At 48.6% G+C, this 26,371-nt stretch overlaps 1 protein-coding gene and 1 pseudogene across 2 annotated transcripts in view; both read right to left on the reverse strand.

Annotated features, from left to right (window-relative positions):
• Positions 1 to 24,822, reverse strand: part of LOC146201093 (polypeptide N-acetylgalactosaminyltransferase 11-like) — a 105,533-nt gene extending 80,711 nt beyond the window's left edge. Inside the window, exons 1-2 of one of the 2 annotated variants that reach the window (XM_084595634.1) lie at positions 24,657 to 24,822; positions 18,989 to 19,261 (exon numbers count right to left, since the gene is read on the reverse strand). The gene's annotated coding sequence lies outside the window, so the exon portion shown is untranslated. Of the gene's footprint in view, positions 1 to 18,988; positions 19,311 to 24,656 lie in introns of those variants that run through there. The other variant, XM_084595635.1, reaches the window with a different exon arrangement.
• LOC146201094 (uncharacterized) lies at positions 17,954 to 18,948 on the reverse strand (annotated as a pseudogene).
• Positions 24,823 to 26,371: the final 1,549 nt, after the last annotated feature.

Here is a 26,371-nt window from a genome sequence, read left to right on the forward strand (position 1 = left end):
TGCTTGCCGCTTCGTTAACCCTGTCATGAATGGAGCTGTTCAGCTTATCTGACAGCGGTGTGCGTTTCGTATGCAGAGCCCGAACTCCATGGTAGCGTTTCTTCGGCGTGACATCAGCGTCTACCACGTCGTCGCTCGGCGCGCTTAGGAGAGGGTGACGAAACACATGATGGCATACTAACTGGCGTCTGCAAGCCAAGGCATGGAAAGATCCTGGAAAGTCGAACAATTACCTCGGTTCATAGCTGAAATCGTCTTATTCAGCGGTGACGGGAACCTACTGGGGAGAAGGAGGGGAGGCAAGGGGAATAAAGGAGCGGGCATGAGCGGGGACAAAAGAGGAGCTCTTGCCTTCCTGGAAGCTAGTTGCGCCTACTTGGCTCCTGGGTAGTCATTTGACTGTGCAAGCTCCTTTCCCTGGGCCTCCAAAGCCTAAATGACTCAGAAGATATCTGCAGCACTGCGAAAGGCAGAGGAGCCCTTGCAGTGTTCTGAAGTGCCTCTCGCCCTGCGCAATATAATAGAGAATTATGCACCTACTGTCACCCCTGCCAATTTGGGGGCCGAAAGGAGCGTAGGAGCACAATTGCCCGTTGTAGTGCGCGTGATCCTGATTGGACCGGAGTGCCTCTGCCTTTCGTAGTGCTGCAAACATTTTGTGAGACGAAGTATAGAAGCTGCTTACGAGGAGCTCCTTTACGCAGTGTAGAAAAAAAAATTGCCAATAGACACTGGTCCAGCGGAATCGTCAAGGTGGACTTAGACCTGGATGTCTTTCGACGGATTTTCAACAAGGGAGAACGCTTCGAAAAGGTTTGGATTCTTTGCGATGAAGCAGACTTTTCGAAGCTGAATTTTCCGTTCGCATGGCATAATCATGAAACAAAGCTTGGCAGTGTTGTCGAGATTGAGTTTCCAGTGCGGGTGAAGGCTACTGTGACATGGTAGGATGCTTGCAATCGTTCATCATGCGCCTATCCCGTGGAAAGCCTCCAAATGTTCTTTGTTTCGAAAGCGTCTGTTCATCGTAAGTTCAAGGCGCAAAAACATACACGGACACAAGAAACGTAACGGTACCGAGCGTCACTCACAACTGCTATGTTGAGGAAACAAACACGCACATATATAGTAGTCGTACACACAAGGAGCATCATCGTGATTCAAGGTTAATATCATATCGCGCGGGTGAAGCAGTTCTTTCCGGCCTTGTACAAAGATATCGACGTATCACTGACACACACGCTTGCTTTCTTATCGATAAAATATGTCTCAATTAACTCTCTAGATTTTGTGTCTTTACTTCTTGACATAGCCCTAACAAAACGTTCTTTCGAAAGTGATTGCATGCAGAACTGAACTCGTAGGGCCTGTTTTGTTTCCATAAGTACTCAGCCGTTCGCTCAAATTGCTGGCATGCGTTTTGTCGTTTGTGTTTTATGAAATAATATTCGTCCTGGCATTTTAAAGTGTCGTAATCGACAGTTTCTTCAAAATGAGTTAGAACGCTTTGCGCGTAGATGTTTCTGATTGCAACATTGCGTATAAACTCACAAATGAAACAATTTTGAAAATCTTCAGTGATAAAATGCTTCTAGAGAAATCATATTTCGATACAGTAATCTCTTACATTCCCCATGGCGTACCTGTACCAGAAGGTTTAGAGGCTTGAGTCGAAACAAGATTTAGGAGGCTTTGTACCGCAGTAGATTGCCATTACAGAAAAAGGAAGGGATTCGAAGAGTGAGAGAAGGGTTCGTGCGCCATGTAAATGTTGCCAGTCAAGGACATCGTCCTTCAAGCTTTACAAGAAGTAACTAGAAGGGAAGGCGTTGCATAAAAGTCTCTTTCTGAATTGAATAACTGCATTCGCGAATTTGAGTGCCTTCAACTGGAAGAGGAAAACAGAAACCTGTCATCCCGGGAAGAAAACGTTCGCTTGCTTAGCAACTGCGGTAAAAGTGGCGGTAAAAGCAACTGCGCTCTGTCTGTCTCCTTGGCTTTTTCCTGTGGCTGTCTTTTTATAGCGCATCTTGGTTCCTTTAAAGCAATGCACCAACTCGCCCAACAAGAAGTTCTTCTAAACTACCTGAAGGGTAAAAAAGCACGGATTAAAAAAAAAAAAGCTGCATTTTGCAGGTGGCGCGATGGTCCAAGCGCTAGAGAAAATTTTGGAAAGCTTTGAGTTGAGTTTACGCCAATGGGTTGTAGAAGATCTTCGAGGGCTTCTACACAAAATTATTTTCTCTGATAGTGACGGCTTGAGTGGGACGCGAGGTATCAAAAATAATACCTCAGTAATGGTAAAACCGACTACCGGGCTTTTTCTTCCCCCGACAAAAAAAAAAAAAAAAAAGTGTCCATGCAATCGCAGCATTCTTAGACAACCACTTTGTGAGCAACATTTTTTGGGAGAATATTTCGTCAACTGTTCCTAATTTACCCTTGTTCCGTGTCATCAGTCTGTACAGGCAAAACCCAGACGAAAGCGCTTCTGCCTTCATAACACCAGGAGAAGCAGCTGGCACTGAGGTGTTCTTTTTTTCTTACACGAGCTTGAAAATATCATAGCAGAGTTTGCAGTCAGTAGAGGTATGACAGGGGAAGAGCTCAAGTCGAAGCCAATGTTAATTAAAATAGAAGGAGATGGCTGGGTTGTAATGCGAATAAACGAACTAACTAGACAACAGTGTCTTTTCTTCTCAACCTCAGGTGTCAGCGCCTTTTCGTAGTCATCAAGGTTCCCGAAAACCATTTTCATATTAGAGAGAGCTGGCGGATTTGACTGAGGAAATTAACATAGTTCTGGAAAGGGTCTGTGCCAGTGTGGAGGGCCAGGAAGTTGCTGTCGTTGTCTATCTGGTCTCATATTTAAAATTCTTGCTTATGGTTCGAGGAATGCAGTCGGGGTCATCAAACATCCATATCCTTTATGTCGTTAGAATTTGAAGCAAAGAAACAAAGCTGTATCGAACATAGACAACTTTAATGAGCCGCCTGTTCTGCGCACCCTAAAAATATGAGAGAGGACGGCCTTGCTGAAGAACACGGAAGGAAGGCCGTGCCACTATTCAACATTGAACTGGCCTTTGTGGTTCCGGACATTTTACACATGCGCATTAGAATCGCAAATCGCCTAATTGATGGCTTGATTGTTGAAGCTATGGAATAAGGCAACCGCGATAAAGTTGCCAGCTTAAATAGTATGTACACTCACGTGAATGAAATTGTGCGGACAAATAATAGTTGCGGTGTAAAATTTGAAGTGGGGCAGGACGAAAGGAAAGGTAAGCAATTCACTTGCGTGCAAGGGAATGCTTGTGAGCACATGCTCAAAATGTTGCCAGAGAGGCTTAATGGTAAACTCAACCTGAAAATAGAAAACAAAATAATCTTACTTTAAAAAAGGCTGCATTCTATTTCTGATTATTTTGAACATAATACGACCGATGAAAGCATCGAGCAAAAGACAACAAAATTTCGTGAAACTTTCTTAGGACTTGGAGAACTGGGACAGAGAGGCTACGGGGCTGAGCGAGTGACACATTATATGCATATTCTTTCCTGCCACACCCCAAAGAAAGACGAAGAATTCAAATGTTGGGCTGGTTTTCAAGGGAAGGGATTGAGAAAAAAAAACGACGTTCTAAGACATCTGCATCATCCAAAATCCAATAAATGAAATGGTGCCGCCGATGCTATAAAGCTAGCAAAGCGCCTTGAGAATAGCGGATATGTAACAAGTCGTCCGTACAGAAAACTCGATTTTTCATGTTGGGATGAGGGTATTAAATCTTTAGCACCGCTCTTCTTTCCGCGCCAACGAGGAGGAAGAAGATACCGAGCCAGTGGGAGGAAGAAGACGAAGAGGAAGCGAGCTCGTGAGAGAGGATGTGGTCAGGTCACCATCTTAAGCGAACGCAATAAATATAGTCTTTATAGACACCGTCCCAGACCTCCGTCTTTGGGTGCGTGCTCGTGGCCCATTTTTAAACATTTTGGTGCCAAAACCCGGGAGTATTGATTGGACCTTACGAGGAGCTGCGAGTGCTGCATCCCCATGGATAGGCTGAGATCTAAGCAGACGGCTCGACGGGCTCAGAACACCCGACTTATCAATGAGGCAAGTGCTCTTTTGTCATCCGCTGCGACGACGCTTGCTTAGCGAGCTGAAGAAAGGCGCAAGGCCAATAATGACGAGCTGAAGAAGGTTAACGATGAGCTCGAAGAGCACATCGGTGATGACGCATGCTTCAAAGCAGAATACGCGATGGTCATAGAGTATGAAGACAGCACGACGCGCACGCTGACAGACCTTCTGAGTCGTCGCAGTAATTTGGTGTCCATGATGACTTCGCCTTCGGACGCAGCTGATTGAGTCATAGCTCCCTCTTCCGAAAGATCCGGTGTCAAGCTGCCTAAGCTCACTTAACACCTTTCTCTAGGGACCTGAGCCGCTGGACTGAGTTTTGGGAGCAGTTTGACCACCTTATTCACTGCAACGATGGTCTCACTGTCACAGACAAATTTGCCTATTTGCGACTCTTCTTGAGAGGTGACGCGGCTTCAGCCATCGCAGGCCTTCCGACAACCGAGGTGTGCTACATGGACGCCATTTGTATGTTAAAGAAACGGTTCGGCGATAAAACACGCTTGGAGCAAGAACATGTCTTCAGGCTGTTATGGTTTGGTCGTCCCACCGCTGCCTACCAATTGTTAGGTTTGCGGGTCGCGAGTGCCCGAGTAGCGTACCGCTGCCAGCGGTTATTACGTGCGGGGAGCGGCCTCTCGGTAGCGTTGGCCTGGCGGCTCCGTGGACGGCGGACGGCATCAACGGTCCCAGCAAAGACGAGGCGTCTTCTAACGAAACAACCTTTTCTAAAACATCATGAAGGAACGGGCAATGAAGCTGACCCGGAGAGAATACAGGCACTCTCACACAGCTGGTGTCTTGCGTCGTGCCAACGGCGCGTCAATGTAGTCTCTGTCTCAGCGGAGTCTGCCGCTGCTTTATATAGGCATGCCAGTTCACAGGGAAAGGGAGAGAGCCCTTCAAGTTCAGACAAGGCGATGACTCAATCGCAGGTGGTCCGAACGCATCTCCTCCACCTCCTGCAGACAGGAGAGGGCGACGCACTCTCCCTCGAGCTCCAGGCTTGGCCAGCTTTTTCACACACACGCACACACACACAATTGGCGCGTGGCAGGATCACGTTGAGACATGCCGGCGGGAGGAAGCGTTGTGCGGCCGATGAAGGCGTCGAAATGGCCGATCCGCTCGCGATTGTGCCTGTTGCTATGCGGTGGCCGCGTCAGCTGTCCCACTTGTCGGTGGAGAAACGTAACAAGGCTTAGGACGCTACCAACCATACGTTCTCCAGCCGACACCGCGGCTCTCCGAGAGCTCTACGAGCAAGTACTGAGTAACATTAGAGAGTTGGAGTTCTTGGGCGTGAGCAGGACATCATTTTCTGCGATGCTTTGCGACATTCTCCTAAGAACGCTCCCGCGTGCTCTCGCCATTCAATATCACCGTTCACTAGCAAATGGTGCGGCAGCCTAAGTCCACTGTCCCGCAGCAAGTGAATCGGAGCTAGATCGCTTGCTGGCGTTTCTCGCGATTGAAGTCGAGAGCTTGGAGAAGACCGACTACAAATCTAGTGGGGACCCGGTAATACAGTCAGAGACGCGGACACAATACCATGATAAGCAATGTAAGACAGCGCCTGCGCAACGACGGACGTCGTCAGTTCTTCATGCTCACTCTTCAAAGATCGCCGAGGCCTGTGTTTTTGCCGATCAAGAGACCATTTGACTTCATCATGCCGTGATGACCTGCTGCTTCAAAAGGAGAAGCTCCTGTCACAGAGCATGCAATGGTTTCGTTGCACGACCAAAGGACACCTTGCGCGAGACTGCCATCGCAAGATTACATGCTCCAATTGTAGGGGTCGCCACGCCACTAGCATATGCAACGCAGATCGCGAACCCACCAAGGAGATGGTAGAATGACCACCGACGCAACCGTATGTACCTCCCTTGGATCGTTCTCGCGTACTTTGCTGCAAACATTCCGTGCCTGGGCAGTGGGTGCCGCCACCTGCTGCTACGTTCGAGGCATCTTCGATGGAGGCAGTCAGCGCACGTTTATTATGTAGTAATCCCGATCGCCATCAGCTCGCGCGCCAACCCGAAGATGTAGACGAAGTGGAACCGGAGCCTTGTTGGCACTGCACTGTTGATTCGAACGCTACCCCCGTCGCTTTGGTTTGCGGACGTTGCTTGCGGTCTTGGTGCTCCAATAAACACCTTACACTTGGTGGAGGTTCGGTCGTCGCCCTAGTCCTCCTCGCAAATTTCACCCTGGAACTTCGGAACCGCACGCTACCGCCTTCGGTCACAACCATGCAGGACGCTCCCAGCCAACCATCGGCGCCCATCCCTGCCACTCCTGCCACCATCTTCTGTTCCGGGGCACAACGCCCCCGTGACCCACCTTTCTTCAGTGGTACCGACGACCACGACGTTGACGACTGGCTGGCCTCTTTCGAGCGTGTCAGCACTTACAACCGCTGGGACGATTCCATAAAACTGAGCAACGTCCTCTTCTACCTCACGGACGTGGCAAATCTGTGGTTTCGAAATCACGAAGCCGATCTTCCGACGTGGTCTGTCTTCAAGAAGAACTTCGCGGATGTCTTCGGCCGTCCTGCGGTACGTAAACTCCGCGCTGAACAACGCCTCCATGCACGGCTTCAACGTCCCGAAGAAACGTTTACTAGCTACATTGAGGACGTGGTTGACCTCTGCAAGCGCGTCAATCCGTCCATGCCCGAACCCGAAAGAGTCACACATGTTCTAAAAGGTCTCACTGATGATGCGTACTATATGACGTCGGCCAGGGACCCTACTTCCGTATCCGACATTATAACACTGTGCCAGAGGTTTGACGAGCTACGAAAGCAACGCGCTTCTACGCGACAGGCTGCCACACCTGCCGGCATTGCTGGCTTGGCACTGGCTACGCCGTCTGCGGAACAGTCTCAATTTATGCAGAATATCCAAGACTTCATCCGCGGAGAAGTTGCACGCCAGCTGTCCCTCCTCCATCCAGTTCAGCCGACCGTCTGCACTTCGCAATTAGCGCCGGCCAACGCGCCATCCATCTCGTCGGCTATCCGCCAAGTTATCGAAAAGAAAGTCGCCGAAGCGCTGCCTTCTAGTGTTCCCATCGCTCCTGTGCAAGCCCCACTCACTTACGCACAAGTAACTGCTGGAACGCGCGGTCCGCTTCCAACATCGTCTTACCAGAACGGCCCTACATTTTATGCTCCACCTCGTTTCATGGCCCCTCAGTCTCCGATCCCTCGACCGCGACGCCGCATTACGAACCCATGGCGAACCGCCGACAATCGCCCAATTTGCTATGCTTGCGGGCTACCGGGTCACGTCGCTCGCCTTTGCCGTCAGCGCCCGCTTCATCCTGAGAACACAGTCCGTCAGTACCACTACGATCCCGAGCCGCCCTTGAGCAACGTCTCTTCTGGATCGTCTCCACCTCGGGCTCAGTACTCGACACGCCGTTCGCCTTCGCCTCGCCGACGTTCCATTTCGCCAATGCTCCGGCGACAGGGCTCTACGCAAGGGGAAAACTAAATGCCGCCGTTCCGGAGGCAAGAACTGCGCGTTTGACGAACTCGTTAAGTCCTCCGTCTTCTCCCGCCAACGTCATTGAAGTGTTCGTAGAAGGTTTTCCCGTTCTTGCGCTGGTGGATACAGGTGCTGCCGTTTCCGTAATTAGTGATGCCCTTCGCCGCAAAATTCGCAAGGTCACGACGCCACTTTCTGCCTTTTCGCTTCGTACGGCCAGTTCAGAGCGCATCACCCCTGTGGCAGCGTGCACGGTACGAGTTTTCATCAAAGACATTTCGTATCTCGCCGAGATGGTGGTGCTTTATGCGTGCTCCCACGACATCATCCTCGGCTACGACTTTCTGTCGACTCACAGTGCTGCGATTGATTGTGCCCGTGCTGAAGTTGAGCTTTCCCCTGTGTGTAATGTTTCCCTGTGTGACCCGCCTGTGCGCCCTGCTAAACTTCTTGTGGCTGCAGACACCGACATTCCTCCCTTTTCTTCTGTTCTCGTTCCCCTTATTTCGACATCTGCCCTCCCTAGTCCTGTTCTCTTTACGCCCAAACTCGCCTCTGCCCACCATAACCGCCTCCTTCTTCCTTTCGCCGTTCTAACAATTTCTGGTGGCAGTTGTGTCATCTATGCTTCCAACCCTTTTCCCTGCCCAACGGCTGTTCTTCGCGGGGAGTGCCTCGGCTACATTGAAGAGGTGGACCCTGATCGCACTTACATGTTCTCCGAACCTGGAGTTTTTCCTCACGTCGCTGCCCTGACGTCTTGTGCTGCTACGAGTGATGAGCTTCCTGTCGACGCCCTTCATCGAGCTATCGCGACCGACCTTCCGTCCGCCCAACGGGACCAAATAGTCGCTCTCCTTCAGCGTTTCAGTGCATCTTTTGACGTGTCCCAGTCTTCCTTGGGTCGCGCCTTGACCGTTTCTCATGCAATCGACACTGGTCCTCATGCTCCCCTGCGGCAGCGACCGTATCGCTTGTCGCCCACTGAGCGCCGCGTCATTCGTGGCAATGTCGCCGATATGCTTCAACGTGTCATCATACGACCATCTCATAGCCCTTGGGCCTCCCCCGTCGTGTTGGTGACGAAGAAAGATGGCACGATCCGCTTCTGTGCGGACTACCGGGGTGTGAATAAGATAACCCGCAGAGATGTTTACCCACTACCACGAATTGACAACGCGCTAGATTGTTTGCAAAGAGCGGAGTTCTTTTCGTCGCTAGATTTGCGCTCTGGCCATTGGCAAATACCGATGGCTTCCGCTGACCGCCCGAAAACAGCCTTCATCACTCCCGATGGCTTGTATGAATTCAATGTGATGGCGTTCGGACTGTGCAACGCCCCCGCCACCTTCGAGAGAATGATGGATAACATTCCCAGTGGGCTCAAATGGGAAACGTGTCTTTGTTATCTAGATGACATTGTCGTTTTCTCGAAAGATTTTCCTTCCCACCTTCTGCGCCTTCAGCGTGTCCTTACGTGCCTTACTGAAGCCGGCCTACAGCTCAACTTGAAGAAATGTCATTTTGCCGCTACCAAGCTCACAATACTTGGTCATGTCATATCCAAGGATGGCAGTTCTACCGGATCCTACCAAACTTCGTGCCGTCGCAGACTTCCCCAAGCCCACAACCTTGAAAGAACTTCAAAGTTTTATCGGTATATGTTCATATTTCCGCCGTTTTATCCGCAACTTCGCCAGTATCATCGCCCCTTTAACGCAACTTCTCGCCGGAGGCCCGAACCTCTCCTCTTGGTCACCAGCCTGTGATGCTGCGTTCAGTACACTACGCCGTCTACTGGTCTCTCCCCCTATACTCCGCCATTTTGACCCGGCCTGCTCGACCGAAATACACAGTGATGCAAGCGGCGTAGGCCTGGGCGCTGTTCTTGCTCAACGGAAACCTGGATATTCCGAGTATGTCGTCGCGTACGCTAGTCGTACCCTCACGAAAGCAGAATCGAACTATTCTGTGACCGAAAAGGAGTGTCTGGCCATCATATGGGCCATTACCAAGTTTCGTCCTTATATTTACGGTCGCCCATTCTACGTTGTTACCGACCACCACGCGCTCTGTTGGCTATCCTCCCTCAAATACCCCTCCGGCCGCCTCGCCCGCTGGGCGTTACGTCTTCAGGAGTATGATATCCACGTCATCTATCGATCTGGACGCGAGCACACCGACGCTGATGCCCTTTCCCGTTCACCGCTTCCTAACGACTCGACGGCTGGCTTCGTTTGTGCCTACGATATGTCGCCGCTCAACATTACCAACATGAAATCTGAGCAGCAGAAGGATCCTTGGATATCCTCCCTCTGAATATTCCTGTCTACGCCCGCAGAGCTGTCTCCTTCACGTGCACTTCGTCGTCAGGCCCACCACTTCGCCACTCGTGATGGACGTTTATACCGCCGCAATTACCATCCTACAGGGCGAAAGTGGCTTCTCGTGATTCCGCGACATCTCCGTGCTGAAATCTGCGCCTCTTTCCACGCCGATCCCCAATGCGGCCATGCAGGTGTCATGAAAACCTATTCTCGACTGCGTATGAGATATTACTGGCGCGGCATGTACCGCTTCATTCGTCAGTACATCCGATCCTGTACCGCCTGCCAACGTCGCAAGAATCCATCCCCTCAGCCAGCCGCTCCGTTGCAGCCATTGCCTTGCCCCAGCCGCCCTTTTGACCGTGTCGGTATCGATCTGTATGGCCCGCTTCCGACCACGGTGGCTAACAACCACTGGGTCATCGTAGCCGTTGACCACCTAACCCGTTACGTGGAAACATCGGTCTTGCAGTCTGCCACCGCACGGGATGTTGCTTCGTTCATTCTGCATCGCCTCGTTCTTCGTCACGGCGCACCGAAAGAATTGATCAGTGACCGCGGACGTGCGTTTCTTTCCGACACTGTCGAAGCCCTCCTCAAACAGTGCCAGATCATTCACCGGAGCACCACAGCGTATCACCCCCAAACGAACGGCATGACTGAGCGATTTAATCGCACTCTTAGTGACATGCTAGCCATGTACGTTGATAGCGCTCACTCTAATTGGGACCAAGTGCTGCCTTTCGTAACGTACGCCTACAATATGGCAACGCAGACTACGACTGGGTTCTCCCCCTTCTTTCTTTTATATGGTCGTGAACCCACGTCCACCATGGATACTATCCTGCCCTACCACTCCGACGCTTCAGAGACAACTCTACTGTCTGAAGCGCACACATTTGCCGAAGAATGCCGACAATTGGCGCGCTCCTTCACAACGGAGAACCAGGCTCAACAAAAGCATAACCGGGACCCTACAAATCCAGCGCCTTCATATCCCTCAGGTGCCCTCGTTTGGCTCTGGGTGCCTTCCTCTGCACCCGGCCTCTCATCCAAACTCCTATCGCGCTATCATGGACCTTACCGCATTCTCGAACAATCTTCTCCCGTCAATTACGTAGTGGAGCCCTTGAACCCATCTCCAGATCATCGCCGCCGCGGCCGAGAAACTGTACATGTCGACCGCCTCAAGCCGTATTATGATCCCCCACCCTTTCCTCACCATGAGTCGCCAGGATGGCTCCTTTTCCGCCGGGGGGTATTGTAGTAATCCCGATCGCCATCAGCTCGCGCGCCAACCCGAAGAGGTAGACGAAGTGGAGCCGGAGCCTTGTTGGCACTGCACTGTTGATTCGAACGCTACCCCCGTCGCTTTGGTTTGCGGACTTTGCTCGCGGTCTTGGTGCTCCAATAAACACCTTACAATTACAGAATCGTTGACAAGACAGCTGCAAGCGAAGTCCGTGGGATCGATGAAGATTCTCCTTAATACCTTTGCAAATGTATCTGACCAAGCCGCCAAGGAATGGCGCATTGTAGAGCTGCACTCACTTGAAGTGCCAGTTTTTCGATAACGAGATCACTTTGCACGCTACTGTGATTCCTCACATATGCAAGGACATCGAGGAGATGCCCATGGATTCTTCATTTGTGGCGTCATTAAGCAGCGTGGCCGACATATTGCAGACGAATTGCTGTCATAACGCTGGCGACTGCAGTGGGATCAGCATCATAATTGGGTCGGACCCGATGTGGACTGTCTTGACGGGGCAGGTCCGCAGATGCGACACGATGGCGTCACTCATCGCTTTGGAGTCCAAGCTGGGATGGACCTTTCAAGGTGTGACAACTTGTTTGAGAACGGAGAAATCGACATCAGGAACGATGGTTTGCGTGCTCAGAAGGAATACAATAGAGAGCGACGAATGGCTTCGCTCCTTTTGGGAACTTGAAAATCTTAACAATGTCCGCAAACTGACCTGTGCCACACAAGCAGATAAGCAGCCAGAGCACTTACAAAAGCCTTCTTCAGGACCTGTTTCATTTCAACGACATTCTCGGAGTACGTTCTGGCAGAGTGAATGAGGCGGCCACAGAAGATCCTTTAAGTAGGCACTCGGACTGCCGCCGGCTGGTACTATACATAGAAAAACGTGAGCAGAACTACGTGAATCTCTGTGCCGACTTGTATGACCACGCATGTGGACACCAATGGAGCGGATGTGAGTATACATTTGACAGGCGGTCTTACCCCCCCCCCCCTCGTTGTGGCCACCACGGTAGTCAACCTACACCAATACTTCAATCATACCTCAAGGCCGCAGTTCGACGACAAGACGAAGGAACGATTTCTCTACCAGGTGTCGAACCTGTGCATGGACTGCATCATCGAATACAAAGGAAAGAACGATCGAGAGAACTTGCAGGGTGCCATGCGCGACATCTGTCTGCCGCAGACCAGCAACGAGGGGAACCTGACTAGCCTATTGGGTTACCTAGACAGGGAACGGCGAATCTTTCCCTTAACCAGAAGCACTCTGGCGCCCAAAAAGCCACGAGTGCAGGTCATGACAGCAGCTACGCTGCTGGAAGGGTGCTACTTGTCGTGGGAGTGGCATTCCGTACACAGTGGTCGTGGCTCGAGCTCTGGGACTCCAAAAGTTCGACGCCGACGTGCACAGGCACGCTCAGAACGTGCACTACTTCGACCGCAAGCCGGAGAAATCCTTCGTGTGTCTAGGGCGGGCCACGGTGCGGGCTTACAAACAGCAGACAGAGGCCATACCTCTTCTGAATACCTGGGAAGAATACCACTCTTTCTGGAACGGAACCAGTACTTTGCTGTTCTTCTGCAGGATCGATTAAACTTTCGCATCTGCAAGATGATTGTCACGCCCTCCGAGATGCTTGAACGGCTTCCACTGTGATAGGGGAGACTGACACACGCACTATCTTCGACTACATCTGCTACCGCTTCCTGACTTTCGTGGCGAAGTTCTTCTCTGAGAAGGTTCAGTTCCTTCTTCCCTTGGGCCGTATCCACCACCAAGGTAATGTACCGGCCAAGTCACTTGCCTGCCTACACTCGACTGAGAACATCTACCCTTACGGAATGAGGTTCTTTGATTCTGTTGCCAACCAGGAGAGCGTTGGTACCAAACTCAGGAACGAACTACAAAATATATTACGTGCCTTGACCTTAAATAGCAAGACATTTGTCATAAATCACCTGATAACAGAAGACCGGATGTTGCCGGCTGAACTTGTACACATGACCGCGGAGCTCTACAACGCCGGAGTCCGCACTTTGTACCAGCTGGAAGCTGAGATAGAACTCATTCGCTACTTCACACGGATGGCCATGCCACTGGGGGAGTCAGTCAACGTTTCAAGCATTTCTAATGATGCAGCAGCCTAGCAGCGAGCTGTATTGGATGTCCAGCAAGGAGCAGCCCGATCTGGACGCGAGAGTGAGTGTGAGCAGCCTGGTGCCGGGATACATGTCCCAGGAGTTATCCAAACAACGAAAGCGTTTGGATAAATCCTACTAACCAAGGACTATTCAGCGCCAACATGACACCAACATATCTGATACCATCTTTGCTTCCTTGCGTTCTCTTGGGCTTGATGGTGCCCATCTATTCGCCTTCGACAACTGGAGGCTACATGATGCACCACGAAACAAGTACAAAGTTTATGACAACACGGCTTCTGCAAGGTCAAGTTCGGCGGTGGATTTGTCACTACGCAAACAATGCAGAAGCCTATGCCCTTGGTAATCAACACCTGATATTTCACTGCCGGGAGTATATTAAATCTTTAGCACCGCTCTTCTTTCCGCGCCAACGAGGAGGAAGAAGATACCGAGCTAGCAGGAGAAAGAAGATGGTTGGTTGGTTTGAGGGGTTTAACGTCCCAAAGCAACTCAGGCTATGAGAGACGTCGTAGTGGAGGACTCCGGTAATTGGAAGCGAACTCGTGTTAGAGGATGTGGTCAGGTCGCCATCTTAAGCGAACGAATTAAATGCAGTCTTTCTAGACACCGTCCCAGACCCCACTCCTTACACCACGAAATGTTTAAAAATGGGCCACGAGCGCGCACCCAAAGACAGAACTGGGATGGTGTCTAGAAAGACTGCATTTAATGCGTTCTTAAGATGGCAACCTGACCACATCCTCTCTCACGAGCTCGCTTCCTCTTCGTCTTGTTCCTCCCGCTTGCTCGGTATCTTCTTCCTCCTCATTGGCGCGGAAAGAAAAACGGTGCTAAACGTTTTTAAAGAGGGAATGATAGAAGCGAGCTGATCGAAGAGGGCTCGAAGTGGCCCTGATGTGGAGCGCGAGGATACACTGCCAATTCGCACCGAGGATATGGACGCGGTTGAACTGCGAACCGAATTGAAAGTCACAGGCATTTCAACCAGGGTAAAATCTCTAACGAAACTGCATGAAATGCTTCGCAAAGAAAGAGAAAAGTGGGTTGTTCGGCAGCCTACATGAGTGCTTATGGAAAAAGGTCTCTTGTCTGTTGGCGACGTTCCACCGTTCCACAAGACTGCATGCTTCAGTCGTCTTTATTTCTTTGGTCTTTTTTGTTTTTTTTCTATCGTGAGGAAATCTTAAAGAGAATTTTTGTTCTCAGTATATGCTCATTTACTTGTAGCCTGTCAGAGTTCAATATGTGTCGTCACTGAGCGTGCTCAACTTCGCAGTCAATTTTACTCCTAAGCGACAACTAAATGTTTTATGATTTGAATTACTTATTTATTTATTTATTCATTTATTTATTTATTTATTTATTTCAGTACCCTCAGGGCCCGAGAGCATTACAGAGGGGAGTGGGGTACAATAAAAGAAAAAAAAAGAAAAAGAACAGCAATCAGTATTAAAACAAGTTTGAACAGTAGTATGGTTGAAACACATAAGCAAGTTACAGCAAAATAAGAATACAAATTATTAGCTATTGACATATACGTATGAGCGAATTGTATAAGCACACAAAATATACCACGTGAGCAAAACAAACAGTTTTACTAGCAGGCAGGAAACAAAGTTGCTGAAATATATCATCATACACGTAATCAGCAGCACAATTCGGGAGGAAAAAGAGAAAAAAGTTTATAAAAGCAGCAGATGAACTAAAAACAATAAACAAATGGCAGTGTGGGAGAATTCAATGTTCCATGTTAACATCAGATTAGCTAAAGCAGATTTAAACGCAGAATGGTCACTCACTTCAACAACCGATGGGAGAAGGCGATTCCATTGTGCCGATGTGCTGGGGATGAACGAGTTGTAGAAGTGATTTGTTTGGCACGAAGGAATACCAACCTTATGACGGTGATCGATCCGAGCAGACATGTAGCAAGGAGGCGTAATGAATGTTCTCTTAAGGATGGGGTTATTATAGTAGATCTTATGAAATAGACAAAGCCGGAATATATTTCTACGTTGAGACAGTAGTGGCAGTGATAAGCTTGATTTCATAGCAGTGACACTAGAATTACGATCATAGTTAGAGAGAATGAAACGGGCCGCATGGTTCGGAATAGATTCGAGTTCATAGATTAGTGTCTCTTGATAAGGGTCCCAGATGGATGAAGCATACTCCAGTTTACTACGAACCAACGATTTGTAAAGGAGCAATTTCACGGAACTGGCGGAAAGACTAAAGTTACGACGTATGTAGCCTAGCATGCGGTTAGCGTTGTTGGTTATGTGATCTATATGAGCCTTCCAGTTAAGATTATGGGAAATAAATACACCTAAATATTTATAACAAGGCACAGACTCAAGGCTACTATTATTAAGAAGGTATGAGGGTAATAAAGTGTTACGACGAGAGACACGCATATACTTGCATCTGTTAATATTTAGCTCCATGCTCCACCTGTTAGTCCATTCAAGGGCATGATTAATATCGGATTGAAGGAGAGCAACGTCAGAATCGCTGTTACTTTCACAGTATATGACGCAGTCATCCGCGAAAAGATTTATTGTTGAGCATAAGTTATCAGGTAAGTCATTGATATATATAAGAAAAAGAAGAGGCCCTAGCACAGAGCCTTGTGGCACGCCTGACCCAACTGGAGAAGGGAAGGATGATGTGTTATTAGCAGTGACAAACTGTGAACGATCTGTAAGAAAAGAATGCAGCCACATGAGAACGTTAGGGTCAAGGTTAAGTTTACTTAGTTTCAGAAAAAGCAGTTGATGAGAGACCTTGTCAAAAGCCTTTGAAAAATCAAGAAATATGCAGTCGACAACGGAACCCCTGTCAAGGAATGAAATTAGATCATGCGTGAAGGTTAAAAGCTGCGTTTCACAAGAAAACAACTTTCGAAACCCATGTTGACTGTCAGTAAAAAAATTATTAGAATCAAGGAATGATGCAAGGTGAGAGTAAATAACTTGCTCCATGATTTTACACGGAATTCTTCTTAGTGAGATTGGTCGATAATTATGTGGGGAATGTTTATCTCCGGACTTATGCAACGGAATCATCTTCCCGACCTTCCAGTCCCCCGGTATGCAGGCTGTTTGAAGCGATTGCTGAAATAGGTTAGATAGTATTATTGCGCTGTACACTTTGGTTTTAATCAGGAACTTGGAATTAATATTATCAACACCACATGATGAAGAAATGTTTTGTTTTTCGATTATTTTTTCCACACCAACAGAATCAAAGACAGTAGAACCCATTCGCAAAAAGTCAGCACTGGTATATGCAGGGGTTTCAGAACGCACATATTTAGAAAACGCTGAAACGAATACACTGTTAAGAACATTTGCACACTCATTTGGGTGGATTAGCTCGTCACTAGAGTCTTTAAGGCTGATGGATGAAGTGTCGTTTTTGTTAACTAAGCTCCAAAATTGTCTAGGGTTATTGATTAAGAGGGAAGGTAATGTGTCATTGAAAAATACATCCTTGGTGTGCTTAAGTGCAGTTTTATATTCAAGGGCCGCGGCCGTATAAGCAGTCCAACGTTCTTGGGAACCGGTTAGTTTTGCAGAGCGGAAAATGCGTTTTTTCTTATTGCAAAGCAGTTTTAACGATTGAGTGAACCATGGTGATTGTCGATTACAGGTGATGACTAAACGTGGAATATATTTTTCAGTGAGCGCAGCAACTTTTTCTTTAAACAAGCTCCAGTTTGTATTCACGCAACGATCGTGAAAGCTTGGTAAGTAATCATCTAGAAAAGCAGAGAGTTCATGGTTAATGGCATCAAAATTAGCATTTTTATAGTCGCGGATACATTTTTTGTGGTTACTCTGATGAGGTACGGTGCAAGATAAAGAAAAATGAAGCAGTAAGTGATCACTTAGCCCTGGTAGGAACGATAAAGGCTGAAAAAGATCGGGCGACGTAGTAAGAATTAAATCAAGGATGTTAGAAGTAGTCGACATGATCAGAGTTGGCTGCACCACAAGTTGGGACAAGTTGAAATCACTGCACAAACTCAAAAATCTATCGCCTTCACTGGAAAAAGGATTACAATAAGAATTTACATCACACCACACAATGTTAGGTAAATTGAAGTCGCCTAGTAAAATGAAGGGACTGTTTGGATACCGCACAGTAATCATATGGATGGCATCATGAAGGTCGTCGGCAAAGGTTGGTGAACTGGAAGGCGGACGATAGCAAGTACCCAATATCAATTTCTTGGAGCACGTGCGAATTTCAACCAAGACTAGTTCTAAATCGGTTGTGCAATGGACAGGAAAAGACAAAATAGCATCACAGACGGCGATAAGCACGCCTCCACCACACCGAGCACCCCTGTCACATCGATAAATGTTGTAGCGCTTTTGACAGTCAGAGTTCACTGCTATCAACCTTCGCAGACAGCCAGGTTTCAGTAAGGCATACTATGTCGGCATCACAAGCATTGATAACAGAGCAAAGATCGTCGCGTTTTGGAAGTATGCTCTGTATATTTGTGAATAAAAATGAAAGTTGGTTACTGACGGGTAACTTTATTCCACTGCCCCTCGCGTAGTGCTAATCAGTGATGGGCTGAGCGGATGAGGTGGAAGGGATAGTGCATGCATGTCATCAGAAGATTCGACCAGTGGCGTAGAGACACTGGAAAGTACATGCACGCAATCATCAAAGGGATTGTAGGTGTAACACGTTTTGTTTATGTACAATTTATTGAAGCGAAGTTTGAAGGTTAATGGTTGGGTTTTGCCAAATTCAACCAGTTTCTTCCTAGCAAGACGAGTAGCGACGGAATAGTCTTCACTAACTCCAATTTTTTCTTCCTTCAGCTTAGAACTAGCGACGAGTATTTCTGTTTAAGCTTGTAAGACGAAAATTTAGCAATAAGTGGCCTGCATTTATTCGGAGTATACACGCCGAGCCTGTGTGCTCTTTCAACCAGAATTTTGGTGGGTGGAATTTTCAAACAGGACGAAAGCATTCTAACCAGTTTTTCCTCTGACTGAGCCCAGGATTCGGATTGTGTGTCTGATAGGCCGTAGAAAAGAAGGTTGTCTCGCCGCTGCCTGTCTTCAAACTCAGCCTGCTTAGAGTGCAGTTGAGAGTTTTCAGTTGAAAGACGATCAATCGACTGGCGAAGACGCTGTAGCTCCTCCTCAACTGCCTCAAGGGTGACGGTTTTGCGTTCAACCCCTGTTAGCCTTCTTTCTATATCTGCCAGATTTTCTTGAAATTTAGCCTGTGTTTTTTTAAGATCGTCAACAGACTTGATTAAATCATTCTGATCCCTTTCCATTTTTTCAGTCCGCGTGTTCACAGTTTGCAATATTGCAAGTATATCGTCCATTTGCGTAGAACCAGAATCTGACGGAGAGCCCTGCGCCCTCGATCTCGTGTTCGGCGGAGGCCCAGGGTTGAGCTCAACATCACCGGACAACATAAGCAGATGGGTTGTAACATCAAAGCATTCACTGAACACGGAAAGCAAAACTTCCGGGCGTGGGAACAGCAGTAGACAAACGTTATTCGATTTCTTAGCGTATAGAGGTGTAACAGGACTAACCTGGACGAGGAAGCAGAGCGGGTTAGAAAACCGCATCGTCGTGCTGTTCACACGCCCACTAAAGGCGCCGTGATCCTGCCAGCTCTTCATATAGGCAGCAGAGGGTGATGTTGCCGTCGATCCGGATCTTTGAAATGATGGAGGGATGACCGTGAAAATCCGGGTGTTGTGAGGCCAGGCGGATCCAATTCCGTTGTTGAAATGACAGGACTTGCTGGCGTCAGTGGTGGGTGAAGATAGCGGTACGGCGCTGAAGTGAGCCCATGCGGTAACCTGGACGAGGAAGCAGAGCGGGTTAGAAAACCGCATCGTCGTGCTGTTCACACGCCCACTTGTATGTACATTAAATATTTTTCGTACTCCGCGACACTTGACACATGTATAAATTGTATTAATATGCATTGCATGAACATTGAAGTTTATACGAGATGCCTATACTCATTTTATTCTGTTATATTGTATTGTTTTGCACTTCATCAATGTTTACCCTTGTGTGCTTTATTAAATACCCCTTTGCATGTGTGAAATGCAATCACCAGATTTTATGCAAAAGATATGCACACACATGCTCCCAGTATACGCCATGTAAGTTTTTACGTGCACATTTCGCGGCTAAGGTTCATTCACTTCCACTTCCGTCTTTTCTTAAATGGCGCGATTCACGTGGATGCTCTCTTTGTATCGCGGACTTATTGCGCCTCTTTCTTGCTGAGAACCAGCCTCGTGGTATGTGGCTGATGAAATGGTGAAAGTAAATATAAAAAGTGTAAAGCTGTGCCATGCTAATATTTTCTGCTGACACTTTCACAACCTGATTTGTAGGATAAGCGAGATTGTGTATTTCTACGAATCTGTCGAAATGTTTCATTTACTCTTTCTCCACCGTGATGCAAAGCGATGTTAAATACATTTTGTGACGTCAAATAAACTCCTCCTGTGTACGTTTTCGCGAGTTGCTTTTTCCTTGCAGAATTCCGAGCTTGTAGAAAAAGGGCTTCAGTAATAGAGTTGAGGAAAGCACCAATCTTTCAAGATTGAGTGAGGAGCCCTTTTCACTATCGGATAAAGGTTAAAAATTTGCTTCCTTGTAGCGAGATCAGCACAACTAGAAGTAATCGCAAAGAACAGAAGCCACAACTTGTTTCTCATGAGCGCTCATTTTCTTTACCACTGCAAGTGAGTGAGTTAGTAAACTTTATTAAATGCTTGATCCTTTATCTTCGCCTCTTCAGCCGAGGCTGACGAGCGGTTGGCGCCCCCAGTCCAGGGTACCACTGGCTTTCACCAGCTTGCGAGCTCTTGTGATCAGGTAGAGCTGAGCCTCCGAGTCAGAGCTGGCCAGCAAAGCCTCGCACTGCCTTTCATTTGGATTTGGAACTGTTTGTATTTGATGTGCGCTGCATTCCCATGTTATGTGGTAGAGGTCCTCGTGCACTATTGGCATTTGTCTCAGAATGCAGTGGGATGCATCACGTGTAATATGTGTAAATTAATGAAGGTGCCTGTCTGTAGCAGCATCAAAACTATGGCCTCCTCGTTGCTGAGCTTTTTATGTTGTTCCGGGTGTACTTTCTGCAAGCGTCTGTAGTACTATTATTGTACAGTCGGGCTCAAGAGGAATCAGGTCCTCCTCCGTGAGACTGTTGGGCGCCCGGTAGGTTGTACGCATGTCCTCGGGCTACCCTGTCTGCGTGAAAATTCCCCGTGATCCCTGCGTGCCCCGGAATCCACACTAGTGTTTGAGTGTATGATTTTGTTGGCTCGCTTGTGGAAGTCAGGATTTGGTGTGCTTTCATAAATATCTCGCCCCGCTGAAAATGTCTTTATGCGGATTGAGAATCCGACAGTGTCGTCAGACTCTCCCCCGTTTCTCTTCCCTGCCTGCTGGCCAGTGCGATAGCCACTCCTTCTGCCTCGGTGACTGTACAGTTTTGGATCGAGGCGCTAACTACCTCGCAGCCCTCAGTCCGTGACCGTGGTAACCGCCCTCTTTGCGTTGGTTTCGTATAAAGCTGCGTCGGTGAACGTTGACGTGACTTGTCGGCCCAATGTTTTCTCATAATATTCTGCCCTTGCCTGACTCCTTCCCGGGTGTAGGCGGGGGTCTATGTTTCTTGGTATGGGCTGAACTCTGTACCAATTTCTGACTTCCCGCGGTACCTCTGTTGTCCTGTTATAAGCCTGTAGGCGTGTGTTGTACCCCAGCCTTTCCAGCACCCGTCTTCCTGTCCTCGTTTGCAGAAGTCTGTTCAGCTGCAACTTGATCTGGGGTTCTGTCAATTCTTGTATGGTATTATGTAGACCGAGAGCTGCCAGCTTGTGGTTTGGCGTGGTCTTGGGGAGCATGAGTGCGGTCTTGATCTGCTAACCACGAGGCTCCGGACCGTTTTGAGAGTGTCTGGCTCCTTCATCCCCATCTTTTTGCTGGTCACCCGTGCTATCATTCGGTCGACCTGCTGGGTCGAGGGCTTAAGCAAATTAAGTGTGTGTTGGCACCTTTGATTCGATTGGAGCCACATCCCCAGGATCCTCACGGGTGCCTTTTCGGGCATGGTCTCGCCTTGTAACAGGATCTCGAGCTTGTGACCTTGGTCTGTGGGAACAGAGCAGTTGTCCTTCCCTCGCCAGAATCTGATCAGTTCTGATTTCCCTGATGAGCGCTCTAAGCCCCTCTGTATTAGATATTCTAATATGACAGATGCTGCTTCATGCAAGTTTGCTTCCTTCTCCCCGAGTGATCCTGTGGTCGTCCGGATGGTGACGTCATCCACGTACATTGCATGCTGTATGCCCTCCACCTTCTCGAGGCGCCTCGCCAGGCCAATCATTGCCACGTTGAAGAGCGTGGGCGAAATTACTGCCCCTTGAGACGTCCCTTTGTTGGGCGGCGAGGTCTCTGTCTCTATGCTACTAATCTTGATTTCGGCCGTTCGGTTACTAAGAAAGCTCCAAACATACTCGTAGACTCAAGTTCCACAATTCGTGCGTGCCAGATCATTCAAGATCCCCTTGTGAATAATATTATCAAATGCACCTTTAATGTCCACTGCCAAAACCGCGTGTTCTGCCGAACGCGGGATACCCGTCAGGACTTTTTCTTTGATATGCAGCAAAACTTTTCCCTGAAGCCAAACGTGGTGTCCGGCATCTGAGCGCTCTCGTCCAAGTAATTTTGTAGCCTACTGTTGACAACCCTGTCGAAAATCTTCCTCAGGCACGAAGTTAAAGAAATGGGCCTGAAATTCTCTATTGCCAATTTTTTTCCACGGTTTCGTGATCATGATCACGGAGTATTTCCACTGCGCTGGTACCATTCCTGCTTCCCAATGCAAGAATCGCGTTCTACAACTGCCTTACACTGTCACGTGTAGGATACTCTACACTAAAAGAAAGCAATTCAAATAACCCTTGTGTAGAAAACATATAGGTGCCATACGCATTTCTACACTTAATTTTTGCTATTTGTAGATTCTGCTCCCCGAGGTTATCGCCTTGGGAGCGTATCAAATGAGCCATGCACATTCACTAAGAGTTTGGACCCATACAAAGGGCTAGTGTCGGGTCCATACACAGTACAATACAATACAAATATACTGTAGCACGTGAAGACGAACACATTCCATTCATGAAGTAAGTCAGTAAATCACAGCACATCTAGAGAAAACAAGAAAAGCGAACACAATACACTTATCTTGAAAAACTAATTCACACCATAGCTTCACATGTATGATCACGAACGTTTTCAGATATTGCAAAAAAAATTGTTCTCATTTTAATGTCATTAGGAATGCCATTCCAAATCAAAGCTCCACTGAACTATATAAGTCGCTGCCCAAAACTATTGCAACACACTGGTAAATTGAAGTGAATTTTTACGTTCGCCACTGCCGCAGCGGTAGAGAAAATTGTCTCTGCTGGAGAAGAGAATGTGAAGGAACACCGTTGTCTGGTCATCGACTCTGCCAACCAGCTCGTTCGCCGGAAGCTGCAGTTTTTGTTGCACAATGTGCCCGACTAGGACGTGAGGGTAGCCTTTGCTCCGAACGGCAAGGTGAACGAAGTTTCAAGGGAACGGTGGCACATTCAAGGGGTAGCCAACAGAGGTTCAACGACCAGTTTGGTGCCGTTGAAAGTGAAACTAGGTGTGAACTTGAGGACCTGTCTCACGAAATCAGGGAGGGCGGTGAGCTTGCTCTTGTTGTACCGGGCAGGGCACCTCTCTGCCTAAGCGCTTCCAGGGTAAGAAATTCATCCGCCGTGAGTACAAGGTCACATGGTGTAGCTACTGTCGCCACTACGCGTCATGAAGAGAGCAAGTGCGTATGAACGTTTGCGAGTACAGCTGTTCCAGTGAGCACTGGCGTTCGAACTTATTATGACGAGGCGGACGCGGAGGAGGCTGCAGCGGCGGCAACTGATGGAGCAGTCAAGGGGAAATCACCTGCCATGCCTCTCCTCACTTCAGATACTGAGGAGTCTCACACTGGATGCCTAGGACCAGCAACCAGCTGAAGATGAGACAGCAAAGGATGACAGCTCCGTAAGCAGCCAGAGCCAGCCACCAGTGTTTCCAGACGTGCGGACGATGCGGACGTGACAGATGAGTCCGCCAGCAACCAAACAAGGAAGCGACCGTACGAGAACACTGTGGATTAAAGGCATGAATCAAGCGGGGGCAGCGACCCACCGCAGAAGACTGCTGGAGGGAGGCGAGCGACGTTGAGACCGAGGCCGAACACATCGGCTGATTCCCGAGCGGCGGTAGCCGCCGCAAGGATGGGTGTACGTTCCGAAGGCTTTCGTTAGACGTAAGATTGCCCCCTTTGATGACAGAGTGTGTCAGCTGGACTTCCCGACCGGAAACGCAGGATTGTGGTGCAAAAGACGTGGAAGAAAAGGTGCTGTGACTTTTCACCACTGTGGATTAGGCATCTCATCCTCTCCCGTCGTGTGCTGGCCGGAGGCATTCACTGACGGGTTCACTATTCAAACTAGGTAGAGGGCTTCCACATATGTAGCAGCGTTGCGTGTTGCAACTATTAATGTCAGGGTACTTGCTTCCAAGAAATGCCAATACCAATTAATAAGACTGCGCCTCGAAAATGAGCTAGACATAGGCCGTACAGAAGACGAAAGGAAGAGACTGATCGTATGGTGTAGACCTTTACAGTACGTTATAGGGAGTATTCACTGGCGCGCTGTGCACGTTGCATTGTGGGTAACTGAGGCGCAGTCAGCCATGTTTGTATCCACCGAACGAACAGGGCGACCGTACGTATCAAGTACTGCCATGCGGTTCCACGAGTGGTGGCATCCGCAACTATGGTTTATTCAGCTATCGTAAACAGTATAGTAGCCGTGCACAGTGCAAGCAACGGAATCTGAAGAGCTGCGCGAATTACCTCTGCATTTTAAGGTTCCGAAAGTATAGATGAGCGAATCCGCCTGAACGAAATAACTCTCCGAGATGCGACGTGACGTATGGCTGGCACGGCTCGACTGCGCAAGTAGTACCACGAAAAATGCAAAATATATGTCGAAAATCGGCTGGAACCTTTCGCATGTTCCCTGGCAGCGAGCTGTTGCAACGATCCGGGTATGGCTGCTCTTCCCGTACTCGCTAGCCATATTCCAGGTAAAAGAGCAGCACACCAACATGACAACATACATCACCGTGTCGACCCAGGCGCATGCAGTGCGCCGCCAACACCACCTCGTCGTGTTTTGCGACAATCCAAGCCTTCGGAGGACTCGAAAAACTCTGTGTTTGGCGTACTCGACTCATTTGACCAGAAGTCGGACGGTCGCATCGTCTGTATAGTGCTCCAGAGCACTATATTGACTATATCGTCTGTGTCGTCTGCGAAGCAATATTCGCTGAAGGAACGTAGGCGGGCAGAGTTGATTTGCGGAAGGTTTAAAGAGCTTTATAAAATTATTTAGGAATAATAACAAGCGAAATTTAGTTTGGCAAAACCTAGCACGGTATTCGAAGAGTTTTGCAGCAAAAAAATTATTTTGAGTCTGCAACGCAACGAGGTGGCGCCACCGGGGCCATCGCTGTGGTAGCGGTTTCGTTTGCTTCATTACCGCCACAGACGATGCAAACATCCGATTTCTTCTAATGGCATGAAGCAAGTACACCAAAAAAAGTTCCGTACAAAAATACTGACTACAAAATGCTATTTCTGTGCTAAATTTGAGCTAGAAGGAGTCAGCGGTTTAGCTGGGATAAGCATTGTACGGCACGCATGCAATTGCGCAAAGCGCGAGTTCGTCTGCTTAAACTGCGGCTCTTTAACCAGCCGCTTGTAACGTAGTTTTGTTCTTCGAGTAGTGTGTAGCCTTTCAGTTGGTTTCTTGTGACGAATCTCGTCCGTATAGCGCAAGGAACTCATGAATGCCAACATTATTTATGCGTGGCCGCCGGTCGACGCTTACCGTGCAGTTGCGAACATCGACTGCAAACGGGTCGGTGCTGAAGTTTTCTTTTTGTACAGGTCTCTGTCCGCATCGCGCAGACTACAGATAATTCGAACTGTCACTCATGATGCTGAGTGAGGTTTGATTACAGTGGTGCTGGCATAAGGTAGAGCGGCACAGCAAACGGATGCACACCAGCTAGCCTAAGCCGCCGACTATAGGGGGTATTCACTGACGCGCTGTGCGCGGTGCATTGTGGGTAATTGAGGCACAGTCGGCCATTTTTGTGTCCACGAAACGAACAGAGCGAACGTACTTATCAAGTGCGGTCGTACGGTTTTACAAGCAGTGGCATCCGCAGCTATATGTTGTTTATTGAGCTATCGTAGACTGTAATAGACGCGTGCACAGTGTAAACAACGGAAGCTGAAAAGCTGCGCGAACGACCTCGGCATTTTAAGGTTCCGGAAGTAACTCGAACAACTCCACTCGAACTAGATACCTCACCGAGATGCGACGTCACGTTTGGCTGGCACGGCTCAACCGCACAAGTATCATGGAATATGAGAAATTTATGTCAAAATGGGCTGGACTGGAATCTTCCGGATATGCCCTAGCAGCCAGCTCTTGTCACTATCCGCGCACGACTGTCCTTCACGCACTCGGAAGACACATTCCCGGTAAAAGAGCAGCGCGGTATCGCTTCCAGTCATGCGCATGCATGCAGCGCGCCGCCAAGACCTCCTCGTCGTGTTTTGCTGCAATAAAATCCTTCATAGAGGGCTCGCTAAACTTTGTGTTTGTCGTACTTGCCTCATTCGATCAGAAGAAGTCGGATGTTCCCATCGTCTGTGGCGGCTGCTAATCAAAGCAGACCGCATGCAGATTCGGCGAAGGAACGTAGGCGAGCAGAGTTGTTTTGCAGAAGGTTTGAAGAACTTTACAAACTTATTTATCTCT

This window comes from Amblyomma maculatum, chromosome 2 (assembly GCF_055883805.1).
Source record: "Amblyomma maculatum isolate TAMU_Amacu chromosome 2, ASM5588380v1, whole genome shotgun sequence".
NCBI lineage: Eukaryota > Metazoa > Arthropoda > Arachnida > Ixodida > Ixodidae > Amblyomma > Amblyomma maculatum.